Genomic DNA, 18,589 nt, shown 5'->3' on the forward strand with positions numbered 1-18,589 from the left:
GACAAACTTATAAACTCATAATTGTAGCCCAGGGTGACAAGAACTCTTGGATGAGTGCACGGAAAGGGCTTTGCAGGCACAAAAGAGAAAGCTACAAGCTTCATCTGACACAGTTTGGGAAGGCTTTACAGAGGACATTATATCTGAGTTGAGCATTGAAGAATGCATAGGAGTTTGCTAGCTAGACAAGGAGAAAAAGGTATAAAGTCACAAGTAAGAAATTACAATCTTTTTAGAAATGGCAGATTGGGGGATGAAAAGCAAGAGTATAGGATTCCACAGTAGAATTCAATTAAAAAGCAATGATGAAAAGATCTCAGGAAAATCTTCAAATATTTGGAAATTAAATAACATATTTATAAATAACTTGTGAATTAAAGAAGCAATCAAAAGGGGAAAGGAAGTATTTTGAACTAAATCAGAATGTATGTACCACATATTAAAATTTGTGGGAGGCTCTGTAAGCAGCAATTAGGGGAAAATTTATAGCATTAATTGCCTATATCAAAATAGAAGAAGGGTCTCAAATGAATGACCTCAATTTCCACCCTAAGAAACTAGAAAAAGAAGAAGATATGAAACACAAGTGAGGAGAAAAAGGAAATAGTAAAGATCAGAGCAGAAGAAAATGAAATTAGTATCAGGAAAATGATAGGGAAAATCAATGAGACCTGAAACAGATTCTTTGAGAATAATACTGAAATCAATCAACCTCTAGTCAGACTGGTGAGGGAGAAAAAAGAGAAGACAAAAAGTACAAATATAAGGAACAAGAAAGATGTAATTCACTAGAGATTCTACAGATATTAAAAAGATAACTAGGGAATGATATGGACAGGTTTATGTCAATAAAGACACAAACTACCAGCTCACTCAAGAAAGATTGGATAACTTTGATAGCCCTATATCTATATAAAAAATTAGATTTATAGTTAAAAACCTTCTCTCAGAGATAACTCCAGGACAGGTTGTTTTCACTGGTGAATTCTACCAAACATTTAAGAAAGATCTATTACCAGTTCTACATACTCTCTTCTAGAAACTTGAAAAGGAGAGAATACTACCCAACTCATTCTGAGGTCAGCATTACCTTGATATCACAGATGGATAGAGATGTTACAAGAAAACTACCAAGCCATACTTTTCACGAAGATATGTGCAAAAATTCTCCACAAAAATGTAGTAAATTGAATACATCATAACTAAATTAATTTATCCAAGAAACGTAAGGTTGGCTTAACATTAAAAAATCAATGTAGTTCATCATATTAACAAACTAAAAAGGAAACGAAATATGATGATCTCAATAAAAATGGAAAAATCATTTAAAAAACCCCCAAATCCATTCCTGATAAAAGCTCTTTCAGTAAACTAGGAATAGAAGGGAACTTCTTCAGTTTGATAAAGGGCATTAACGAAATAACCTATAGCTAACGTCATACTTACTGGAGAAAGACTAAATGCTTTCTCTTTAAAATCAGGAAAAACACAAAGAAGACTGCTCTAACCATTTCTCTTAAACTCTGTATTAGAGATTCTAGCCAGTGCAATAAGGAATAAATAAATAAATAAATAAATAAATAAATAAATGTTATCTAGATTAAAAAGGAAAAAGCAATTCCGTCATTATTCTTAGATGACATGATTATTTATGTAGAAAATTTGATATAATCTACAAAAAAACCTAGTAAAACTAATTGAGATCACTAAAGTTACAGGAAAAAAGATCAATATACAAAAATCAATCGTACTTCTATATACTAGCAGCAAAGAATCATGCATTTAAAGAAAAAATACCATTTATAAGAATAAAAATATGAAATGCATAGGGATAAATCTGACAAAAGATGTGCAAGATCATATGCTAAATACTTCAAAACACTGCTTAGAGAAAGTAAAGAAGACTTGAATAAATGGAGAGCAATATCAGTTCATGGGTCAGAAAGCTCAATATTGTTAAGATATCAATTACCTGTAAATTGATCTACTAATTTAATGCAATCTCAACATAAGTAACAGGACATATTTTTGTAGAAATCGACAAGCTGATTCTAAAATTTATATGATAACGCAAAGAACTTCACATCCAAAACAGGTTTTAAAAAAGAACAAAGTTTGAGGGAGAAAACAATTGTGTAGAAAAATTATGAAGACATTTGTTAATACCAGAGTATGGAGAGTTTTAAATTATATTTTAATCTTTATAAATAGAAAATTCACACAAAACCTTGCACACAGATGTTTATAGCAACTTTATTCATAGTTGTGAAAACTTGGAAACAACCAAGATGTCCTTCAATAGGTGAATGGATAAGAAAACTGAGGTACACTATTCAACAAAATGCTATTTAACGATGAGAAGAAATTAGCTATCAAGCCACTAAAATACATGGAGGAACCTTAAATGCGTATTAACTGAATGAAGCCAGTCTGAAAAAAACCACATGTTTGATTTCAACTATATGACGTTCTTGAAAAGGCACAGCTATAGAGACAGTAAAAAGTTCAGTAGTTGCCAAGGGTTTTGGAAGAAAGAGAGATTGGAATGAACAGGTAGGGCACAGGTGATTTTAGAGCAGTGAAACTATTCTCTATGATACTGTCATGGTGGATACTTGACATTATGCATTTGTCAAAACTCATGAAACTGTACAACACAAAGAGTGAGCCCTAATGTAAACGATGTACTTTAATGATAACGTGTCAATATTAAATCATAATTGTGACAAATGTACCATACCAATGCAAGATGTTAATGGGGAAGATGATGCAGGTGGAGAGGGTATGTAGAAACTTTTTGTACTTTCTACTTAATTTTTCTGTATCCTAAAACTCTTAAAAAAAAGTCTATTTTTAAAAAATAGAGAATCATTGTTTTCAGCAGCAGAGTTATTTTAAGCATAGCTGTGCTAAATTCAGGTTTGGCTGGAAGGGGAGACCAAAAGCAAGCACACCACTTAGGAGGTTTTTGCATAGTCTAGGGCTTGAGTATGGTGGTGGCGGCCAGAATGGAGAGAAAGAAAGAATCATGTGAGAGGGCTCCCAAGAGCGAATTAAGAGAGCCCACTGATGGCTTAGCCGTGACAGTGAAGAGAGAAGTCAGCATACATTGTGTTGGAAAGAACACTTGATTAGAGTTGAGCGAGTTCTGATTTAGTCTTGGCTCTGACCCTGACACATTGTGCGAACTCTGGCAAGTGACTTGGTATTTCTGGACCTTGATTACTACAGGAATGCCCAGGAGACATTACTGGGATTACAAGATCAAACAATCTAGAAGTGTCCTGTCCAATACATTAGCCATTAAACTCCTGTGGCTATTACACACTAGAAGTATGGTTAGCCCAAATTGAGATGTGCTGTATGTGTAAAACTTCGTCCAAAAAGGAGTTAGGAAAAAAAAGAATGTAAAATATCTCAGTAATTTTTGTATTGATTACATATTTGAATTTCACCTGTTTACTTTTTTAACGTGGCTACTAGAAAATTTAAAATTACATATGTGGCTCATGAGTGTGGCTCACGTTATATATCTATTGGGCAGCGCTGGTCTTGAGCTTCACCAGATGCTTTGTGTTCAGAACCATTTAAACTTGGCCTAGAGAATTGTCCCTGCCCACACAGAGCCATGCCCCGTTCCAGGATGCAAGTGGGGTGGAGCAAGGCAGAGGAGTCAGGCAAGATTCCCGGGGTGACCTCAAGGCACCCTGGATCTCCCTAGGAGTCATTATACCACCCACAGGAGGGTGTACCTGGGGATATCCATCCAAGCAAAAACCTGACTTGGAATTCACCAGAATATCTAAATGAAAAGGCAAGTACTCATTCCCCAAGAGCAGAGATCATCCCTAATAGCTCTTGTCTTCCTCTCCCTTCACACAATGATTAGCAATTTAAATCTGGGCCTAATCCAGGCGGCTGCATCTCCCACCTCACCCTGCCCTGTGACTTGGCAGCAAAAGAAAACCACGAGTGGTGATCACCATGTCCTCTTCATGCAAGACTGACACAAGAGTGGAGAGAACCACCACCCCCCCAACCCCGCCCCAAGGAGAACTGAGCCTAAGTCCCAATTTGTTCCCAATATTCCTCGGACTTCGACATTCTTTTCTAAGCACTTCCACTGTGCATTACCCAAAGCACATATACCAAGACCCAAAGCTCTTACTTGCTCCTGGGACACCACATTGTACGTCTATTTTGCCCATATCCACTCCATTTGGCCTTCGTTATGTTGTCATATTCACCACTGGCATTCAGATAAAGACCCATGGACCATCTACATCCCTCTATCCACAACCAATTAGACTCAGAAACATAGCCTTCTGCCTGCTTCCATGAGTCCCCCCTCAGCTCACAAATACTCAGTCCCACCCCTTTTCCTCCAATGTCATCAATGAAGCCAACATCCTTAGTCTGGCATTTAATCTTTCATATAATGACTCGAACCAACTTTCCTGATGCATATCTCATTTCTTTGGCAGAGCAGGGTTTCTTTCTTCCCGTAAACATATTCTTCAACATATAGAAAAGAGAATGTGGTGTGGTGGCAGTCATGGAGATGCTGTGACTCTAGAGGCCAAACAAGGCATGTCTTTGAAGTTTCCTGTAATATCTTAAACATTCACGTATATTTTACATTGTATTCCATACACAGACACACACACATGCCCCTTAAATCACCATTTAGTAATATTGTTACCCCAGGAAGATATTTCATTATTTTTATACCCCTGAATTTTTATACCCCTGGCACCCTACCAAGTACTCCCAAGGGTAAATATTCTTCAGTTTAAGAAAAAACATGCAACAGAAACCTTCTACTTCAGCCAGTCCAGTTTCTTCAGTTAGGAAATATCTCTCAAGTTTCTCTGGCCCCTAGGAACCAGCACCTGGCCTCTCAGAAGGTCCTGTGTATTTGAATTCCTTGCAACATTGCAGTTGTGTTCAAGTTTCACTGCTTCCTTACACAATCTCTGAGCACGCCAGCAGGACATAGGTTCTCACTTCACTAAGTTGCTGCCGCAGTGTGTCTGTGTCTCCTGTTTTGTCCTTAGCTGCCATGTTATGTGCTATGTCACTCTTTTCTATCTCTGCTCCTGCACCATGAGGTTTGAGAAGGCAAAACTCATGTCTATCTTGTTCATAGCTTATTCCCAGAACTTAGCGTAGTGCCTGGCTTATAATTAGTGCTCACTGAGGATTTGGTAAATCAATGAATGTTTAAATGAAAAAAAACTGGTGTGTCTTATCTTAAGAGACTATTGATATCTTGAGGACAATGTCTGCCTTCCATGCTCTTGTGTTTCCTTTGGACCTGCAACTAATGCTCATTTGGTGTTTGTGGAAGGATGGATGGATGGGTGGGGATGATGGGTGGAGAACTTGGATATTTGATAGAATTACCAACCAGCTCAACTTATTTGCCTTACAAACAAATTACTAGAGTGAGCCGTTCTGTATTTGATATTTTATATGGGGATATGTTTTAAAGTAGCTCTGTGGTTCGGTACTACATGCTATTAGACTTGGATGTAGGGCCATACTGTTGAGGACTATTGAGGGTTGAGAAGCAGAGGAGTCTTTGGAAGGCTCTATGAAAAAGGACTGGTGGCAAAGGGACAACTAGACGATAACTGCCAGCAAGAAGAGACAAGTGCTCCTCTCATCAGTGGCATCAATGAATGTTTGGTGTCTGTCCAGCCTCTATGACTTTGATGCCTTTGATGGAGAGCATGTTAAATGTCACACTTACCACAAGGCTTTGTAATAAGGTAAATAGAGAGATGATATAACCATGGAGCAGAAATGAGATTTCCAGAAATGAAATTCAGTACACACAATGGAGAACCGAGAAATATGAGAAAGCAGAACAGAGAAGCATGAGCAACACCCACCCTCCTGAGAGAAAGAATGTATTGATGGGTGTGAATGAGAAGGATGGGTTTTACAAACTAGACCTAAGCAGGAGCCTAATGATTGTACTTTCTGTCATTTAAAGCTCTTTACAGACTTTTGCTTCAAGAGTTTCTGTCCCATATTTGGATATTTCGAGAAGTGGTGAGAAAAGTGATTGGGGAGGTAGAGAAAGGGCCCACAGTGTGTCTTAGTCTGTTTGGGCTGCTGTAACAAAATACCATAAACTGGGTGGCTTAGAAACAACAAAAGTTTGTTTCTTACAGTTCTGGAGGCTGGGAAGTCCAAGATCATGGCACCTACAGATTCAGTGTCTGGTGAGAGCCCATTTCCTAGACAACTGTCTTTTCTCTGTATCCTCATATAGCAGAAGGGACAAGGGAGCTATTTTGGACCTTTTTTATTAGATCACGAATTCTATGTGTCAGGGTTCTGCCCTCATGACCAAATTACTTCCCAAAGGCCCACCTCCTAATAACATCACCTTGGGGATTAAGATTTCAGCATATGAATTTTGGGGGGACACAAGCATTCAGACCATAGCAGAATGGATGTATGGCAACCTGACACTATTCCTGAATAAATTAATAAAATGATTGTAGAAATTATGCTACTCCAAAATGTATTTGTCCCTTTGGCTATATGAAAGTAGAATGGATGACTGAATTCGTAAAGTTAGTCCTGGAGGACACTTATCCACTGTCTATAGCTAGTCAGGAGTACACTAGGGCCAGGTTCAGGACTCTGAGTTCTTCCCATTGCCTCCTGGCAGGTGGGGCCATACCCATTTAAACTCTACCACCCTGCCTTTCTGCACTAGTTTCACTTGGCATGACCGCTCTTCCCTAATCATTGTCTTTTACTATCACAAAATGTCAGTTGACATTGTTAAAAAACCAAATACCCTATAACCTTGATATTCCTAGTGTGGCCTGAGGACCAGCGGCCTTGTGTCACCTGGGAATCTCAGGCTTCACCTAGAACTCACAATTCAGAATTTGAATTTAACAAGAATCCCCGGTGATTTATATGCACTTTACAATTTGGAAGCACTGCCCTCTAACACCCTTCACTGGGCTACTTCTTTATAATGGCCATTCTAGTCTCCTAAGTTCAGCTTATTCTGTCTCAAATTACATCGCTACATCTGGTCATCAAACCTTTTTTTTCCAACTTAGAGATGGTTTTTCCTGGCCCACTGCTGACAAATGCTGCTTTACTACCTGGAGATGAGCCCTCCAAAGCTGTGTGCTTTCAAAGGGAGAGGAAAAGGAAATAGCTTAAAGTCAGTTCAACTTCTTTGTCCACTTACTTAATTCCACATAGGATACATGTGGCTTGTTTTTATTTTCCTAAAGATATCAGTTTCTAATTTCCTGAAGATATAAGTTGTTAATTAATAGTTCACGTTCTTCTTAAAGTTGACCATGTTAGATCAAAATTACATTTTTGATCTTTGATGTTGAGAAAATATCTTCCCAAACACCATACATGCTAATATTTGTGATAGTAGACCATTGACAAAACACCTTTATGGGCTTCTTCGTGAGTTATTTACTAGGCAACCTTTTGTAACCAAAAAGACCAGCATAGGAAGTTTCCTCCACCCACTCCCACCCCCACTTCTCCCCTACCCCTCCCCTCCCTTCCCCTACCCCTGTATAGCAAAGTGCAACACATTGTAGGGTGAGGTGGGCTGGTCTGTATACTGGGAAAAATGGGAATATGGTAAAAATAAATGAACCTATCAGGAAATTAAGGTGGTCTTGGCTGAGGATTTCAGTTTGTAATGTAACATTGTTACAATAAACAGATGGGGATGAAGAGGGGCTTGGTTTGACCTTTTATAGTTTCCAAATGTTCATGAAAGGCAGTGTACTTTTAGTTGTAAAGAGCTTGTGGTTTTTCAAACTCTCCAGTTTTCTGGTAAGTTTTTAAAAAATTGTCCATCTTATGATAAAATAATGCAGGCTTCAGATTGAGAGAGCTCTAGATTCAAATGCCAGCTTCAGCATTTACTAGTCCTGTGAATTTGGACGACTCAGTTTCTTCATCTGTAAATTGTGGAACTTTGTAAGTAACATGTAGAGTTGCTGTGAGCTTTAGAGAAAATGAATGTAAAATATCTGGCACACAGTCGAGACTCAATAGCTAGTAGTTTTTATTATCTAGCTTCCAGGATAGTGCTTAGCAGGGTAAACATGCAAGAAATATTTGTTGAATTTGCTCTCTCCCTGAACTCATCTTCATATGTTGAAGGACAGATGTAGTAATAACCTGGGGAAAAGGTCTCTTGGTAACTTGATTTAGGAATTAACTTACATAAGCAGTCCCCAATTTAAAAATTGATCTTGTTAACCAACTCTGTCAATAAGACAGATTTTGAAGTGACATTTCAGGAATACAATGAGTCAAATAGGCATCCATGGACATTCTTGAAATAGCCACACTGTTTCTATGAGATGATTCCTGGTTCCAACCTGGAACTCAGGAGGAGAAATATATCTCACTTTCGCTCAGGTCAAATTTCTTGCTCCTCAGGGTTTAGGGGAATGTATCTCTGGCCTCAGCATGGGACAAGTCAGACATTCATATTTTCAGGGCATTTGCAGGTTAGGTGTTCAGATTCCAGCTGAGTTCCTGTACAGCAGAAGAGCTAGTGGTGTCACACTTGGAAGTTGGATGTGGCATACATGAGAGGACTTGAGATGAAGAACCGGGAAAGCAATACACCCTCTTCCACCCTTGACCATAAGTGATGACCCTGAGTATGCATTTGATATTTATTTTATGTGCTTATATGCTCTATTAATTAAACCTTCTATAACCTCAATTAAAAAGTGCTCGTAATTGAGGGATAGAACATTGACTGATATACTTTAGGTTCTTTATGTGGTGAAGGCATTTTGTGAAGTCAAGGTTCGTGGTTGGATATGAGTGGGTTTTGGGCAAAGGGGAGAAGTGCAATAAAAATTCTTGATCTAGTTCTTATAGATTACAGTAAAAATGAGGGTCACAATTGACAAAATATATTTTAAATTAGCTAAGTAATCTCCATTTATTTTATTCTACAATGATAAAATGGAAATGTTATTTAAACCATTGATGTTTATTCCCAAGAAGCTACTTATGAGATTTTTTGATTTGATTTCTCTTTATTCAATCCTTTATAAGGGGCTTTTTTTGTTGTTGTTGTTCCTTGGATAGTTTTGCTTTTTTCTTTGAAAAGACGAGTGACATTGGAAAATTTAAAAATATATTTTTCACAGCTATTTGTATATGATCAAAGGGCAGTTTCTTCAGATTGAGGAAACATTTACAAATCTCGTTACTTTCCAACTTCACTAACTGGTTTTAGAGAAGCCTTTTAGAAATTAAAATAGAATTTTTTTTTTAACTATTAATGCACCCACCACCCACAGGGAAGCTAGAATATTGACAAAAATATGCCATGTGATATTCTCATCCCGTCTCCTTTTCTCTCCCTGGTTAAGGTAATAACCATCCGTAGTACCATGTTCATTATACTTAAAAAAAAAATGAAAGTTTAATTTCTTTTTAACTTAGACAAAGAGGTTAGGAAATCATCTTTATCCCCTAGGAACATGTGATTCCTTCAGAAACATTCAATGTAATGTAAAACAATACTCAGATTGGAGGAGATGTTAGTCCTTATTTTCTGTTTAAATACTGCAATTTAGTGTTTGACAACGAATGGCACAAATCAAATTTTATGACACTCTAAAAGCAGTTCCACATCTTACATAAGGAGCTTGCTGTCAAATAAGAACACTATGTCATTTACCATCTAGAACTGGGGTAACTGGCCAATGTTAATCAAAGAACACAGAGTTAATAACGAGTTACATCTGTGCTTGTCTTCCCATTTGTGCTACACACAGAAAAATGATGCCCGTTTTAAGAGACAGAACATGGGTCCTTCTTGTTTGCCCCCTATTATGATTAACAAATCAGGAAACAATGATTGGTACTTTACTAGCCTATAAACACTTCTTGGTAAAGATCAAAACCACTTGGATATGGGAAATCGATTAACCATTGTTTTGTTACAATTGTTAATAGAACTTTTCTATGTTTGTTATCTACTTAGCTGGTGACCTAGAATGTAATGTAAATTGGACTTAATCAACTCAATCAATATACATTTGTCAAATTTTCAGCTCCCAAAAGCCCTTCTTCTCACAGTCACCTTTGGAGATTTAAGTTGGAAAATGGAATAATTACTACTATGAATTAAGCTATTTTGGTTACTGAGGAAAATGAGGTACTTTGGTTATTGAAGCAAAAATCTACCAGTGACAAACTGCTCTGATTTCTTTAAAACGTTCTCATTTTCGTCAGCCCACCAGTTATTGAGAAGAAAAGTCATCACATCAGGCCATACCACCTGTAATAAGAAATATTGCATTTGCTTTTGTGAGAAAAATGATACACTGTATTAGAGAGCATTTAAATGTATGCTATAAAGGAGCAATTTAAAAAATGAACTCTAGCTATATCAACCTGTTTTAAGATATGTACACTTTCATCTTACATATAACAAACTGAAATAAAGTATTCAGCATAACAAATTCATTGCCAGCCGCATTTTATCCATGAGGAAAAAATGAAACACAAAAATTAAAAATTTCCCATTTTGTAGAAAATGTCTTGCAATGATTTTCAGCCCCTTATTTTATTACAGAAACCAGCTGGAACCTAGATATTGGTAAAAAGAGTTCGATGGTTAATTTTATGTGCAAACTTGACTAGATCATAGGGTGCCCAGATATTTGGCTAAATATTATTTCTGGTGCATCTGTGAGGGTGTTTCCAGGTGAGATTAGCATTTGAATCAGTGGACTCAGGAAAGTGGATTGCCCTCGTCAACGTGGGTGGGCATCATCCAATCTGTTGAGGGCATGGATAGAACCAAAAGGTGGAGGAAGGGAGATTTTGCCTCCCTCTGCCCGATTGTTGAGCTGGAACATCTGTCTCTTCCTGTCCCCTTGGACTAGGACTTACTCCATAGGCTCCCCTGGTTCTCAGGCTTTCCGACTTGAACGAACTATACCACCAGCTCTCCCGGCTCTCCAGCCTGCAGATGGCAGATCGTGGGACTTCTCACCTTTGTAGTCTCATGAGCCAATTCATCATAATAAATCTCTTTATATGTGTTTATCCTATTGTTTCTGTTTCTCTGGAGAACTCTGACCAGTACAAAGAGATTTTAGAGTAATTGTCTCATCTTAATGGAAACCTCATTAGAGTTTTGTTTTGTCTTGTCTGGCTGATCATTTCACAATCTTCTGTAAAATTCCCTTGAGTATCCACTGTAACTATTCAGATATGGTGACACGTGGAACAGTGAATTCAGGAGCACATCTATTCCTGCCAGGTGAGAGGGACAGAGACACCTGAGGTGGATCAAAGAATTCTAAAATACTCCAGGGAGGAAGGAAAAGAACATATGACTAAGCACTAATAAATCTACTATTTGAAAAATTAATATCTCAGGGTTTGGTTTGTTTGTTTTCTAATCTGAGAGCAATCTGCTTTCTAGTTCTTACCTCTTAACTCATCAAAATGTTTTTAGCTGCGATAGACTAGTACTGACTCGTTACAGGGAGAGCATTCGGCCATACAGCCTCAGGAAACTTTCATCCTGACAACAATATTTCTAAACTGGGACCTTTTTTCCAATACTGATTACACCATCACCATTCTGTAGACTAAGCCTCGTGTGACAGAGTCCCACAAAAATTTGCTGTATGTACATATCATAAATGTTCAGCAGCCAATTGAGACGCATGTCCATGTAGAGAGGGACGTTGATGAGATCTTGTGCACTTGCTCCAGGTGATCGTAAATAATAGTCACACAATTAATGATTTGCAGGATGTCATCAGTTGGTCATTTTGCACATGCTTGTGCTAGTCCAAAGCATTATAGCTAAAAGGCTCAAGAGCTCCTTGTGTGCCCTGAGCCACATCTCCTGGGTCTGCAGGTAGGCGCTCACCTGGTGCTCCTGCTACCTCCCAACCCCCTATTTCCTTAATGATATATCCGTTAAAAAGCATATAGATTAATTTTGGTTGTTGTAAATTTATAAAAATAGATATCATGTGCTATGTAATATTTTGAGATTTACTTTTCACTCAATTATATATTGCTATGATTTATTCATGTTACTGCGTATCAATATAGTTCATTCTTTTCAACAGCTATAAGATATTCCATTGCATAAATATATCACAATTTATTTATCCATTGTACTGTTAAAGAGCCTTGCAACATTTCCAGTGTTTAATCTGTAAACAGTGCTTTTAGTGAACATTCTTATATATATCTTCTGCACATATGTAAGAGTAGCTTTTGGACTGACACACACACATACACACCTAAGAATGGTGTTTGAATTTTAGACTTTACAAATAATGACAACTTGTCTTCCAAATTGGCTCTAGCAATTTACTCTTCCATCAGCAATGTGAAATGGATTCTATTGGTCACATTCTCTCAAACATTTGACATCTTGATTTGTGCTGTTGAATGCTTCTAAAATATTATCTCGTTGTGATCTTGATTTGCATTTCTCTCATCCCCAGTGAAATCAAATGTCTTTTCGTGTATTTATTGGTAATATATAATTCCTCTTCTATAAAATACCTGTTCATGTCTTTTGTCTACATTTCTTTTGGAAGTTTTTCTTTTCTTTTTGATTTGTATAAGTTTTGTGTATGTGTATATATATATATATATATATATATATATATATATATATATATATTTTTTTTTTTTTTTTTGCAGGGAAAGATTTGCCCTGAGCTAACATCTGTTGCCGATCTTCCTCTTTTTTTTTTCTCTCCCCAAAGCCCTAGTGCACGGTTGTATATCCTAGCTGTTAAGTCGTTCTAGTTCTTCTATGTGAGCTGCCGCCATAGCATGGCAGCTGATAGATGGGTGGTGTGGTTCCACAACTGGGAAACAAACCTGGGCCACCAAAGTGGTGAGTGCCAAACTTTAACCGCTTGGCCATCAGGGCTGGCTCGAAATTTTGTGTTTTTGATACTTACTCTAATGTCAGTTACATGTGTTATATTCTCCCAGTGTCTTAGCATTTTGCCTTCTTTAAAAGTGCTTTGTCATAAAGACATTTTAATTTTAATATAAATAATTTATCAATTTTTTTTATTATTAGCACCTTTGTCATTTTAAGAAATCCTTCCCTACTCAAAGATTAGAATGGTAGTTTTCATATTATGCCAGTTATATTACTAATGTGTTAATTTGTTAATCATCATGTTGTACATGTGAACCATAGAAAATGTGTGAAACTCTGTCCTCTAGAAGCTGTCAGCCTGGACACTGTCCTCTAGAAGCTCTTAGCCTGGTGGAGAAATCAGCCCACGAACAGATAATTATGGAGAACATGATAAGCTCTATTATAACATGTAGACAACTGTTATTACAACACTTGGGCAGAAATATACTTCCTTAAGGTAGGATGCTGTAAGGTGGATAACTTATGTAGTTTTGTTCACATCTGCCCCCAAAACATGACTGAAATAGATGGGAGCATCTAGTCCAATCATTTATCTATAAAAATATTTAATGACAATACAAGAATTTGTTAAGAATGAGTCAAATACAACTGATTATAAAACAGATTTTATGTATCTATTTTTTTTGTAAGTTTGAAAATCCCCTTCCCCTTCCCCTACTAAGATTCTAGTGTGAACATTGAATTATAAAGCTGCAATTGATTGTGATCCAAACTGGACTATGTTTGGTATATGGCATGTTTACTCTCATTCCAATTAAATTTGTGTGTTTTTTTGGATGTCTACTTCTTGCCTTGTCTTGTAACCCTTATTACTAGTCACACTGAATCATTACCTTTTGCAATGCACTTGATCAAAGTGTAGTTTCAGAGTATGTAGCCAGTTACCTACTGGTATCTATGGATGTCTTTGATTTCATCAAGCATGCCCTGCAAAATCCAAGCTGCCTTCCTTCTTAGTAAAATGATGCCATGATGCTCTACCTTTTCTTCTTTCTAATCTCTGAGTTCTTGAAACTATTTGAGTTCTCTCTGGTGGTTTCTGTGGAACCGATCTCATATGCGATGTCCGGGGGAGGAGAATGCTTTAAATCACCTGTAGTGGGATGTTCCACTTCTTGCTTTAAGTTGGATCTTGAAAATTGATGCCCTTGGCACAAAAAGAATGCACATGATGATACAACTTGGAAACATCATTAAACTTCCTCCAGCCAGGAAAATAGCTCTAGCATTATACGTAACTACATCATATCCGAATATCCTTTGTATGATACTGGGAGAAAGTCACAGGGTAAATGGAATAAGGAGAAGGTTACCTAACCCACATGGGGTGGTCAGAGAAAGCATCTTGGAAGAGATGAATTTTAAAGGGTCAGTAAGAGTTAGCTTGATGTAGAAGAAAGAGGAAGAAGACAGTACAACAAGGGGCAACTAGAATGGAGAAATTCTACCGGAGCTTTAAAAGATGGCTCATTTCCTTTTGTGGCTTAGAAGACACTGATATCATCACCTAATTAAAGTCCTCAGTATGGGGGTCCTGCCACCATCACCATCACCACTGGAATCCACACTGATGGTTAGCATATGTAAATATGATCTCATGTACATTCATTCAAAGTGACATTCATATCAAAATAGATCATTTCACACAAGGGACAAAGGGCAAACCTTAGCCACAAATTGTTTGCCAAGAGGGTGGTTTTCCAAAAGAATTCCCCAAAGTCTCTTTCCTCACCAAGGGCAAAGTGTTCAAATGCAGGATCTTGCCACATGTTTCCATTTGAGCAGATGGCAGAAAGGTTTGTCTGCAATGTGGAACTTGTTAAGGGGGGGAAGACCTTCGTGATAGAGATCAAGAAGGCTGCTTAAATTTACTTAGTGGTGGAATGGTTTGTAATCCATTCATGTTTGTGAATATAATGCCTTTATAATTACTTGTAAGTAGATTGAGAGCCTCCATAATCAACTCAAGGGAAACCTGTTTATCTGATGCTTAGCCTTCTGCTGAACACTTCAGACAATATATCCATTCCTTGTCTATGTCATTGAATTATGTTTTATGTATACATCATATTAGTTTTGTTAGTTTGATTATGAAAATAATTATTTTGCCTGTATATGGGAGGGTCAAGGACTATAAAAGCATTACTTTTGGGAAATGGCTTGATGGTCTTTGTGGACAGTAACATCAAGACCAACCACCACTAAAATACGACCACCATTACTACCACTGTGGTTGCTATGTTGCATAGGTGAGGATACACTAGGTTTTGCTATGGTAACAAACAATCGCAAAATCTCAGTGGTTTAATACAAGAAAAGTTTATTTCTCTCTCATGCAAAGTTCACTCTGCAAAACTTTCCAAGGCAGCTGTCCTCCATGTGTTGGCTCAACATTCCAGGATACTTGAATCTTATGGCACTTCCTTATCAACACACACTTCCATAATCTCCTAGGCAGGATGAGAACTGGATAGTCCTGCACTGACAATTAAATATTCCAGCCCAGAAGTGGCACAAGTCTGTTCTATCCATAACCCATTGGTAAGAACTAGTCATAAGACCCCACCCGACTGCAAGCTGGGGAGGGAAATTTAATCTTCCCGTATACTGAGAAGGGGAGGAAATTGGATAAAAACGAGTATTCACAGGCCACTTTAACATGAATTGTTTCAAATTTGCAAGGCAACTTTATGCAGCAAGAATTAATGTGCTCATTTTAAATCTGAGAGGCAATATAGATTAGGTGCTCGAGAGCATGGGTTTGGTGTCAGACAGTCTTGGATCCCCAACATGTGAGCTGTCAGGGCTCAGGCCAAATATAATCTCTGTTTCATTTTTTGATAACTTGGGATGAGATTGTCTACCTCATATAGATGTTTTGAGGTTTAAATGCAGTTAAATAAAATGGATTGCATAGTTTCTGATATATAAATGCTCAAAAAATCTTAGTTCATATTATTAGGGGGACACTGATTATCAGATGTTAAGAAATACATATCTAATGAGTGAGAGACTGTTCATCTCAAACACTTTAGAGGAACAGATTGACTCAGAAGACAAAATTTTTAAAGCTAGCCAAACTGGATTCAGAACTCACATTTATCTAATTTCCCACTGTATCACAATTCCTTTTGTTTTGACCTGGGATGATAGTGCATTATCAGGTTGTCCCAAACCTTTATGAACAGCCTCTCTCTCTAAGCCAACCTCTATCCCCCGGCCTGACCATTTCCACAGAGGACTTGGGCTTAGCCACAATTGCTCAAGCGTTTATGCAAAGTAGGCAGAAGATACCATGTGTTGTGTCAGGATACTTGGGCTTCAGTTCTAACTTTATCACTCAATACTTGTGTGGCCTTAGGCAAGTCACTTAAATTCTCAACTATGAATGTAGGATAGTGGAAGTTTATGTGCCCAAAAAAACTCCCAAGACAGAAACAAACAGAAGTTTCATTCCTACTTGACAGGGCTGTAGGGATCAAATAAATTAAAATGTTTAAAAACACTTTGAAACATCCAAAGGTCTATACAGTGGAAGTTTTGTTGCTATTAGGACTTAAGGACTGAAAAGATTCTGTCTAGCAAAGGAGCAGATAGCATGACGACAGATCAGTGTAGGACACGTGGGTCTGGTTACACTTCAAAGACCTATAGTGAGAAGTTTACCTCCTGAATCTCTAGACACATACACACCCCATTTATCACCTAGCCTGACTTGCTGCCTGCCTCTTAGTCAGCTACCCAGATAGCACCTTTTTGAAAAAAGATGAAATGTATTTCATTAACAGTAGGACTGTTCCTTCTCAGGCAAAAATTTCTTAGATATCACACAAAAGCACAGGTAACAAAATAAAAATCTCTGCTCTTCAAAATATACTGTTAGGAAAGACCCTATTAAGAGAATTAAATGACAAGCCACAGACTGGGAGAAAATATTTGCAAAATGTATATCTTAAAAAGGACTGTACCTATAATATATAAAGAACTTATACAACCCCTCTGAAAAATATAGACAACCTAATTTCTTTTGAAAAAGGACAAAGAGCCCAAATAGACACTTCGTCAAAGAAGATATATGAATGGCCAATAACACTTATAAACATATTCAATGTCAATAACATTGTTATCAGAGAAATGCAAATTAAAACCGCAATGAGATACACTGCATTTAGAATGGCTAAATTAAAAACAAAAACAAAAACGATAATACCAAGTGTTGCTGAGGATGTGGAGCAACTGGAACTCTCAAACATTGCAAAACAGTTTGTCATTTTCATATAAAGTTAACATACACTTACCACATGACCAAACATTCCTACTCTTTGGAATTTATCCAAGAGAAATGAAAACACATGTGCGTACGCAATTTTGTTTGGGGATGTTCATAGTAGCTTTATTCATAATAATATTCAATGAGAAACAACTCAGATGTCCATCAACTGGTGAATAGAATAAAAAAATTGTAGTATATCCATATAAAAGAAAACTACATAGCAATAAAAAGAAACAAAATGCTGATACATGTATACATGGTTGAATCTCAAAAGTATTAAGCTAAGTGAAAAAAGACAGACACAAAATACTGCAGGATGTATGAGTCTATTTATATGAAAGGTCAGAAAAGGTAATGTATCCTGAAAGAAAGACAGCAATTGCCTTTCCCGGTTTGATAGGATTACCCATAAAGGGAAAGGAGAGAACTTGTTAGCTTGATGAAAATGTTCAATATGTTGTTGTGGGTTGTTGCACAACTGTATACCTTTTCAAATTTTAGTGGATCTGGGGTGTTTACCAATGTTCCTCAAGTCCTTGGCTGCCTTCAAATTGTTGGAGGTGGATTGAATGCTCCTGTTGAAAAAGGTTTTTATAATTCTTAAAAAAAATTTTATTCATCTGTTATAGGTGTTCTTGGCAGGATTAGTCTGATACAAGATAATCATCAGAAACATGACTTCTCATTTTTTCTTTTTAAATTTATATTTCTTGTTTATTAGTGAAGTTGAACTAATTTTTAGTTTACTGGACAGTCTACTTCTTCTCTGGTTTTTAAAATAAACTTTTAATGTTAGAATAGTCTTAAATTTGCAAAAAAGTTATGAAGATAGTACAGAGAGTTCTCATATACCACCCCCCATAGTTACCCTAATTATTAACATTTTATATTAGTATGATACATTTGTCACAATTAATAAACCAATACAGATACATTATTATTAACTAAAGTCCACATTTTATTCACATTTCCTTAGTTTTTCCCTAATGTACCTTTTCTATCTCAGAATCATATCCGGATACTACATCAGATCTAGTCATCATGTCTTCTTAGGCTCTTCTTGGCTATGACAGTTTCGCAGACTTTGCTTGTGTTCTATGACCTTTAGTTTTAAGGAGTACTGGTCAGGTATTTTGTAGAATGTCCTTTGATTGGGATTTGTCTGATGTTTTTCTCCTGATTAGACTGAGTTTATGGGCTTTGGAGAGGAAGACCACAGGGGTAAAATGCCATTCTTATCACATCAGATCAAGGTACATACCATGAACCTGACTTCTCACTGTGGAGGTTAATGTTGAGCACCTGGCTGAAGGAATGTATGTCAGATTCTTCCT

Source organism: Ceratotherium simum, chromosome 11 (assembly GCF_057802395.1).
Source record: "Ceratotherium simum simum isolate JZ-2026a chromosome 11, ASM5780239v1, whole genome shotgun sequence".
NCBI classification, from domain to species: domain Eukaryota; kingdom Metazoa; phylum Chordata; class Mammalia; order Perissodactyla; family Rhinocerotidae; genus Ceratotherium; species Ceratotherium simum.